Below are 10,228 nucleotides of genomic sequence, written 5' to 3' on the forward strand. Positions count from 1 at the left end.
AATATTAAAATATTAAAATAAAGGAATACAATTGTGTTTTTTTTTGAATTTCGATATTTTGGAATATTCGAATATCCATTCAATTAAAAAAATTGGGATATCTTTATATAATGAATATATTAATAAATTATTATATATTTCATGATTTTTTCATTTCAATATATAAATTTAATATATATAAAAACTAATATATATATATATATATATATATATATATATATATATATATATATATATATTCTAATTTTAATTAATATACTAATAAATAATTCAAATTAACATATTAATAAATTAATATATCAATATTGATGATGCTAGAAATGGATCACTTTAGGTAGTTGAGATTGAGGGAGCTGGGAAAGCAAAGTGGGTCACTGCTCACGTGCTAGATGGCCCTGAGATACCTGCGAACAAAGAACACGTGAACTAGGCCGGGGGTTGATCCGGCGGAAACCCCTCCGACGCTCAAGTCAGACGTGCGGATAGTGGAAATAGTTGGGAGAATATGACCCCTAGTATTATTTGGATAATAGGGCGTACCTTTAGCAAATGAATTATATCGTTATTTATACCATAGATGAGATCGTTGAGCCCAAACCTTATTTGAAGGTGATTGGGCCTCGGTGATATTAGTCTTCAATATTGGGCTCGTGGCCCAGTAGGTAAATAAATTGTAAGTCCATTGGGTTGGCCCAATTAGGCATATCATTAAGCCCCCACTCTCGAGTCGATGTGGGGGCCATGTCGAAATGGGTGACAGATCGTGTCGAGAGTAAAAATTGTAGTAGTCGCTCGTTGGCGTAAGGCCTGAGGGTGTGCGAAAACGCGTTGGAGCGTGTGTTGGAGGGGAGTGAAGGCGCGTTGGCGCGTAGCGCGACCAAAATGTCGCGATGTAAATTACTTGAGTCGTCGGCGTTGTTATCTCCTCGTGGGAGTTGTTTATTTATTGACGTTGTCAATGGTTTGACGCGTTGCTTATATGTGTTTACATATAGCCTTGTGCGTGATGTACTTGATGAGTGGATCAGGCTCTCAAGATTTTTTTTATATGGGAATCGTGCCCCTTGTTAGACCTCGTGGGTCGTACATATGTTTGGACCGTGGCCACGTTTTAATAAATGACCCGTCGAAAACAAGTAGAGAAATTTGAGTAATCAAGCTGGCCAGGCTATATAGATTCTCGTAATATCTCTAAGTGTTTCTAAGGTTGGATTTGTAGTGCCGAGCGAGTTGGCTCCTCGTGGGATTTGTCTCGATGCGGGTTGTAGTGCCGAGGGAGTTGGCTCCTCGTGGGAGTTGCCTCGCAACGGGTTGTAGGACCGAGATAGTTGGTTCCTCATGGGAGTTGTCTCGCTGCGGGTTGGTAGTACCGAGCGAGTTGTCTTCTCGTGGGAGTTGTCTCGCTGCTAGTTGTATGACCGAGCGAGTTGTCTCCTCATGGGAGTAGTTCCGAGCGAGTTGGCTCCTCGCGGGAGTTGTCTCGCAAGCCCCCCACTCTCGAGACGATGTGGGAGCCAAGTCGAAAAGGGTACCGGATCGTGTCGAGAGTAGATCGGTGTTGTAGTGTTCCGTTAACTATTGGCGTGACGTGGATAAATAATAATTTTTATTTATTTATTGGAGAGCACGAGCGCTTTGGTGAGGCGCGTCAGAGAGCGTGCGCGGTTTGGTGGAGTGTATTGAAATTCGCGCGCGATTTGGTGAGGCGCGTAAAATCCGGGCGCGACTTGGAGGAGCGCGTTGAAATTCGCGCGCGTAAAAATTCAGGCGCGATTTTCAAGAGCGCGTTGAAATTCGTGCGCGACATGGTGAAGCGCGTAAAATTCCGGGCGCAACTTAGTAGAGCGCGCGATTTGGTGAAGCGCGTTGAAATTTTCGCGCGATTTTAGGAAGCGCGTCAAAATCTAAGCGCAATTTGGTGAAAAATATTGAGTGTACCGTGCGCTCCGAGGATGGGACGCGGCGCGCAAGCGTGCGCGCTTGGGATCGCGCGCGCGGTACCGGCTTGGGGAAGCCACCATCCTTTAATGCAAGGAGAGAGAAAATGGGTGCCATTAATGTAAGAGAGAGATAGTGATGTTGATAGGTGTGATTAATGAGGAGAGAGGTGAGGGGAGATAGTAATTAATGAGGAGAGAGAAAGAGAGTGAAAAAAGGGGGTAGGTGGGGTGTGGTCATGTGGGGTGGTCAGATGAGAGAGAGAGAGAGAGAGAGAGAGAGGTAGGGTGGGGCGGGTGGGCGGGGGGCGGGGTACCCCGCGCGACGCGCGGGTGGGTGAGGGGTACCCCGCGCGACGCGCGGGTGGGTGGGTGGGGGGGGTGGGGGGCTGGGGTGGGGTGGGGTAGGGCTGATTCGCGCGTGAGGCGCGTTATTGGTCATTTTTCGCCCGTTTTCGCGGAGCCTCAACTTGTTTCTTCTCCGGATCATAACTTGGCATCGAATAATGGAATTACCAATATTATAGATGTGTTGGTGCTAGTAGGAGACGTTTTAGATCCCAATTTGTAGATTTTAGGAGTGATAGTGAAGAATCAGAGGGATCCGAGAGTGATGTAAATCCGGATGGAGATGTGGGATGTGAACCCGCTTGAGGTTGAAAAGTAAGGGTGGAGTTCAACCATTGAGATGAGATGCCCAACCTTAGCGTGGGATAACCCCCAACTTAGGATGAGACGATCACGTACCCTTGGGATGAGATGCCTAACCTTGGGTGGGATAACCCCCAACTTAGGTTGAAGCGATCACGTACCCTTGGGATGAGATGCCTAACCTTGGGTTGGGATAACCCTCAGCTTATGATGTGGCGATCACGTACCCTTGGTGAACGTAATATTTTGGGGGCATTGTAAACCCCCAGGGAGTCGATAACCCTTGGCGAGCGAAAAGTTTATGGGGAACGGTAAACCCCTAGGGAGTCGATAACCCTTGGCGAACGAAATATTTTGGGGGCAGAGGTAAGCCCCCAGGGAGTCGATAACCCTTGGCGAACGAAATATTTTGGGGGCAGATGTAAGCCCCCAGGGAGTCGATAACCCTTGGCGAACGAAATATTTTGGGGGCAGAGGTAAGCCCCCAGGGAGTCGATAACCCTTGGCGAACGAAATATTTTGGGGGCAGATGTAAGCCCCCAGGGAGTCGATAACCCTTGGCGAACGAAATATTTTCGGGGCAGAGGTAAGCCCCCAGGGAGTCTATAACCCATGCTAGCATTGAAGGGCCTTGTCGGTTGTCTGAACCGATCGAGGGGCGGAAAGAAGTGAATCCTGTTGAGGATCTGGTGGGACATCCGAGGAAGGTCTCGTGGTGGATCCCGAGCACGAGGAGGAGGATGTGGCAAGCCAGAGCCTCCACGAGGTGGGAGGTTGTTAGCAGTGTCACACTCCCCCTGGGCAAATGTCTCTATAGGAGAAATATATTTGGAGAAAAGAGAGAGAATGATATCTCTTACGTATATTAGTCATATATATAGTTACATGTAGGAAACCCTAATCTACTACACAAGGTAACCTAATATACAAGGAAACCTAATATACAAGGTAACCTAATAAATAAGAATAATAGTAGGAATAATATATATAATATAGATAGATACGTAGATACGCTAATACACCCCCGCAGTCAAAACGGGAAAGGAGAGGACGTGGAGACTGGAGACAAACTGTTGGAACAGTTGAGTAGGGAGTCCTTTCGTGAAGATATCGGCAAACTGGTAGGCGGATGGGACGTGAAGGACTCGAACGTGTCCCAAAGCAACTTTGTCTCGGACAAAATGGATATCGATCTCCACATGTTTCGTACGAGAGTGTTGAATAGGATTGCTCGATAGGTAGACGGCACTGACGTTGTCACAGTAGACAATAGTGGCTTTCGAAAGCGGGCAGAGCAACTCAGAAAGTAGGTTGCGTAACCAAGTCGTTTCGGCGACGGCATTTGCGACAGCTCTGTATTCGGCCTCCGCACTCGACCGGGAGGTAGTGACCTGTCGTTTGGAGGACCACGAGATGAGGTTATTGCCTAGGAAAACACAATAGCCCGATGTCGAACGACGAGTGTCAGGGCAGCCACCCCAATCGGCGTCGGAGTAAGCGATAAGGGAGAGGTCCGGATTGGGGGAGAGCTGAAGGCCGTGATCGAGAGTCCCACAAATGTAGCGAAGGATACGCTTGAGAGCAGCCATATGAGGTTCCCTCGGATCATGCATGAATCGACATATTTGTTGCACAGCATAGCAGATGTCGGGACGAGTAAACGTGAGGTATTGCAGTGCACCGGCAAGGCTGCGATAAAGAGTAGGGTCAGCAACGGGGGGTCCAGTGGTCGAAGACAACTTGCTCTTTGTGTCAGCCGGCGTAAGACAAGGGTTGCACGAAGCCATGTGTGCACGCTCTAGGATCTCGTCGGCGTACTTGCGTTGAGAGAGAAATAGCCCATTCGACGAGCGAGTGACTGAGATGCCGAGAAAGTAGTGAAGATCGCCAAGATCCTTCATTGCGAACTCTTGATTTAGGGCAGCGATGATAGAGCGGAGCAATTCTGGTGTGGAGGCCGTAAGTACAATGTCATCGACATACAACAGAAGGTAGGCGCATGAACTGTTGCGACAGTCGCGTGAACTGCTGCGACAGTCGCGTGAACTGTTGCGACAGTACACAAAGAGTGAAGTGTCGGACTTGCATTCTCTGAACCCCATGGTAGTAATGTGAGATGCAAAACGCTTGTACCAAGCACGTGGTGCCTGCTTGAGGCCGTAGAGTGCTTTGTTGAGACGACACACGTGAGTGGGGCGAGATGGATCGACGAATCCGGGAGGATGCTCGCAGTAGACAGTTTCAGAGAGATTGCCATGTAAGAAGGCATTTTTCACGTCAAGCTGGTGGATTGGCCATGATCGCGAGAGAGCAATACTGAGGACTGTTCGAACAGTGGCTGGTTTGACAACTGGGCTGAAAGTCTCGTCAAAGTCGATGCCAGCCTGCTGGTGAAACCCACGAACAACCCACCGTGCTTTATATCGCTCAAGGGAGCCATCAGACTTGAGTTTCTGTTTGTATATCCACTTACCAGAAATAACATTAGTAGACGGGGGGCGGGGCACAACATTCCAAGTATTGTTTTTAATTAAAGCAGTATATTCCTCAATCATGGCGTTTCGCCAATTTTGGTCAAGAAGAGCTTGGCGATAGTTGGTGGGAATGGGAGAAGTAGAGGATGCAACGAGAGAGAAAGGGACTTTGGGTTTGTGGATGCCCACTTTACTGCGAGTCACCATAGGATGAGCAAGGGGAGGTGGGGGAGGTGGGGGAGTAGGACAAGGGGTTGTGAGCTGGTTGTGGTCGACAGGTGGTGCTGCAGGAGAAATAGGTGTTGGCTGTGTTATAGGACTGTTGGACGGACTGTTGGAACAGGATGGTTCACTATTGGAACAGTTGGAGGAACTGTTGCAACAGTTAGACGAAGTCTGAGGGAGGAGGAACAAGGAGGGTGTGTTTTCGTCCAAGGCAGAAGGGGGAAGTGTGTTTTTGGGGGGAGTGGACTCAGCAAAAGGAAAGTTAGTTTCGTCGAAGATAACATGACGAGAAATTATGATTCGGCCAGTGGACCTATCAAGGCAAAGATAGCCTTTGTGAGAGGAAGGGTGACCGAGATAGACACAAGGAGTAGAACGGGGGGCGAGTTTATGTGGTGTGGTGGCGGTGAGGTTGGGATAACAGAGACAGCCGAATACTCGAAGATGAGAGTATGTAGGTTTGATGAGGTAAAGGGCTTCGTGAGGAGTCCGGTTTTGTGTGGTTTTGGTAGGTAAGATATTGAGTAGGTGTGTGGCCATATGAAGGGATTCGACCCAATAAGTAGGAGGAAGATGGGCTTGAAAGATGAGGGATCGAATCATGTTTGTTATAGTGCGGATCATTCGTTCTGCGTGTCCGTTTTGAGGGGAGGTGTGGGGACACGAAAAACGATTTAGGATGCCGTGTTTAGTGAAGTAGTTTTGAAAATCCGCATTTTTGAATTCACGACCATTATCACTTTGTAAGGCTTTCAGGGGATGTTGGAATTGAGTTTTGAGAAGTGTATGAAAATTGACAAAGGTTGTAAAAACATCAGATTTATTTCGAAGGGGAAAAGTCCATAAATAATGGGTAAAATCATCAACTAACACAAGATAATATTTGAAACCCGTAAAACTAGAAACAGGAGAAGTCCATAAATCAGCATGAATAATTTGAAATGGAGCAACAGTAGTAGATTTTTGATAAAAAAATGGTAGACGAAAATGCTTGCCTAATTGACAGGCATTACAAAGAGACTCCCTAGGGTCTTTATTATGGGAAAGAAAAGTGCTAGAAAATAAACGAGACATGACGTGTTTGCCGGGATGGCCTAGACGACGATGCCAAAGAGTGCGAGACGAAGGTGTTGCGACAGTGAGGAAAGCAGCAGGAGGTGAGGTGGGGGGAGGGACGCTAAACGGATATAGGTCACCGGAGCTATTGCACCTGAAAATCGCGACTCGACTCCGAAGATCCTTCACAGAAAAACCAAAAGGATCAAATTCAACCGAACATGAGTTATCACGGGTGAACTTTCTAACAGATATAAGGTGTTTGACGATATTGGGTGTGACATAGACATTTGTGAGGCGGAAAGGAGTGGTGGGAAGAATTGTGTGGCCTATGTGGGTTATGGGGAGGGTGAAACCATTACCGACGACGACATGTTTGGGGAATTTACTGCCAGGATTAAAAACAAAATTGAAATTACCTGAGTGTGGTGCCATATGAGAGGTCGCCCCGCTGCTCATGAACCACTGTGACTCGGTAGGCTGCTGAAGTGTCACCGTATTCAAACGGTTCGCGAGATCCGCCACGCTGGCACTGTTGCAGGAACTGTTGCAACTGTTGATGGAACTGCTGGAGCTGTGGCACGGTTGCTGCTGCGGATGAGCCTGAGTAGGAGCCGAGTGAACGGTGTAGGGTTCAGGTGGCCCAGTAAAGTAGGCTTGGGCCGCTGGGTGGCCCGATGTATTTTGAGCGGATCCCAGAATTGACTGTTGTCGGTAAGGTGCGCGCCAAAGTTGAGATGCGCCATGAGCACTATGATAGCCGTAGTGCTGCATGGGGTGACGGTTAGTGTTGCGACCTCCGCGACGGTTGGATCGGCCACCCCCGCGCTGATAGCGCGAAGAACTACCTCCGCGGGAACTGTTGCAGGAACTGTTGCAACTGTTGGATGGACAGTTCGCGTTGGAGGCGTAGAAAACAGCAGCGGTCTGCTCCGGTTCAGAAATTCTTGTTTCTTCCATCTGAAGGAGCGAACGAGTCTGTAGAAAGGTGGGAAGGGGATTTTGAAAGGAGATGAGATTGGCGACGGTCCCGTAGTTTTTCGGAAGGCCGTGTAGGGTTTGTAGAACGAGTTGTTTGTCGGAGATTGGATTTCCGACATCGGCCAAGCTGTCCGCCGTGGTCTTGATTATTTGACAGTAATCGTGAATGGAGAGAGCGCCTTTCTTGAGGGACTTGAATTTTTCTTCAAGTTGAATGGCTCGATAGTCTTTGTTATCAGTGAAGAGAGAAGAGATGGCGATCCATAGATCACTGGCGGAGGAGGTTTTTGAGAGAACCATGCTGGATAGATCGTCGGAGATGGTGCCGTAGATCCAAGATTGGAGGAGATAGTCGGCTCGCTGCCATTCGTCGGCGGAAATCGAATCCGGTCGGGGTTTGCCATGGAGAAGATCGGAGAGGCAGAAACGACCAACGGTAATCGTGAAAAAGTGGCTCCACTTTTGATAATTAGGATTTTTTAGATCTAGAGTAACGGGGATAAGAGATTTGATATTAGAGATGGCATGAGCAAGGTGAAAAGGATTGAGAGAGGCGGTGGAGGGAGAAGAAGATGAAGATTCGCCGGCCATGGAGAAGAAGGGGGTAGGGCACGGCTATGCAGAAAAAGAGAAAAAAAACAACGGCTAGGTTAACCTAGTGTCTGATACCATATAGGAGAAATATATTTGGAGAAAAGAGAGAGAATGATATCTCTTACGTATATTAGTCATATATATAGTTACATGTAGGAAACCCTAACCTACTACACAAGGTAACCTAATATACAAGGAAACCTAATATACAAGGTAACCTAATAAATAAGAATAATAGTAGGAATAATATATATAATATAGATAGATACGTAGATACGCTAATAGTCTCAAGGCCATCGTGCGCGCTACGTGATTATGTCTGCCTTCCCACAGACGGCGCCAAAATGATGATGCTAAAATATTTAGATCACCTGAGGTGTGTAGAAAATGAACTGGGAGAGCAAAGCGGATCAGTAGCTTGACAACTTGATGATCCTGAGGTACCTGCGAAATGAGCACATGTGAACTAGGCCGGGGGTTGATCCGGCGGAAACCCCTCCGATGCTCAAGTCAGACGTGCGGATAGTGGAAATAGTTGGGAGAATATGACCCCTAGTATTATTTGGATAATAGGACGTACCTTTAGCAAATGAATTATATCGTTATTTATACCATAGATGAGATCGTTGAGCCCAAACCTTATTTGAAGGTGATTGGGCCTCGGTGATATTAGTCTTCAATATTGGGCTCGTGGCCCAGTAGGTAAATAAATTGTAAGTCCATTGGGTTGGCCCAATTAGGCATATCAAATATCAATGGAAATAATTATATATAAACTATATCATTGATTTATATGGATTATATCATATCAATCATCTTAATTTGGATTTATTTTTTTCCTTTTGCAAATGTAGTATATTTATAGACTTGGATGTTTAAAATTTTAAATTTAATTAATTTGTTGTTTAATATATTATGAAATTTATATTTTTATTACTATAATATGAAAAAAGGAAAAAAAAAGATAAAAAAATAGTGTGTGTATTTTCATATATTTTGATTTTTATTAAAATTCGGATATGCATTTATTATCTAAATCATTTATATATACATATCTATATATACATATATATCATCAATATCATATCTATTATATATTGATAACTTATGGAAATAATATCACCATAATTAATTTTAATTTATGTAAAGTTTGACTTTCAATTATTAATTATTAATTATTAATAACTTATTTGAATTTGCATTAAATAAAATCAATCACCGAATTTATTGCCAATCATGTTTATTTTTTATTTTATGAAATCAATTTACATTTGTTTTAATTATGTCCAATTATGGTGAAATATATATGTATACATGTTGTAGTATATATGCATTTATATATACATTAACTAATGTAAACATTATATGATTTCCTTAAAATTGTTTTATTTACTTATTTAGTGTGTGATAGTTAAGTATAAATACCCCCAATCTCAAGTCCAACTCATTCATATCTCTCTTCATCTACATATTTTGTTATAATCATGCTAAACTAAGGTCCTCATCTAAAACTCTTTTTTTTTATTCCTTTTGTTTTGTAAATTCATAATGCAATTAGTATTTATCGATGTGTTCGCTTGAAGCATTTATTTGTCGATGAATATTTATGATGTTATTCATTTATTATATATGTGTACATATAACAATCTAACTTATGCTTGTTTTGTTCTTTTTTGTTTTTGCAGATCAATGGATATCATCGTTTGTGTTATACGCGGTGACATTAGCAAGAGAGAAGTCTGCGATGTTGTATACCACGCATAAATATGATCCGTGTATATTTTAAGGATGGATTTAGAAAAAAATAGTTATGCATTTCCATCTTTTGATTATCCGTGAGATGATTGTAAGTTTGGTTTCAATGAGAAATAAATTGAGATTAATGAACTTGATTGAGCATGTAATAGATTATTTAGCATTTACATATTTTTGTAACAATATTAATTTTTGTGTCCACTAATAATGCTTATTTTTATCTATTTTGTTCATATGTACATATATTATTATTAATTTGTACGTTCATATTAGTTTCTATAATTTTATTTCAATAAATTTGGATCATATTTATTTGTTTACTTTTATTATATTGTATATAAAACTGTATTTACCATCTATATATAATATAAAAAGAGGATCTATACCACCTATGAATGAAATGTGACAAATGTCTATGTCATATCTCCAAATTGCTTAGTTGAAGTTCAATTGATAACGTGTATTGCTCAATTGATTAGTTGACATTGTGATTTTGGTACATATTTAATTTCTTACATATTTAACATTTCTACACTCATTTAAATATTTACCCCA

The sequence above is a fragment of the Erythranthe guttata genome, chromosome 9, assembly GCF_056151865.1.
Source record: "Erythranthe guttata isolate IM_541 chromosome 9, IM_541, whole genome shotgun sequence".
NCBI classification, from domain to species: Eukaryota; Viridiplantae; Streptophyta; class Magnoliopsida; order Lamiales; family Phrymaceae; genus Erythranthe; species Erythranthe guttata.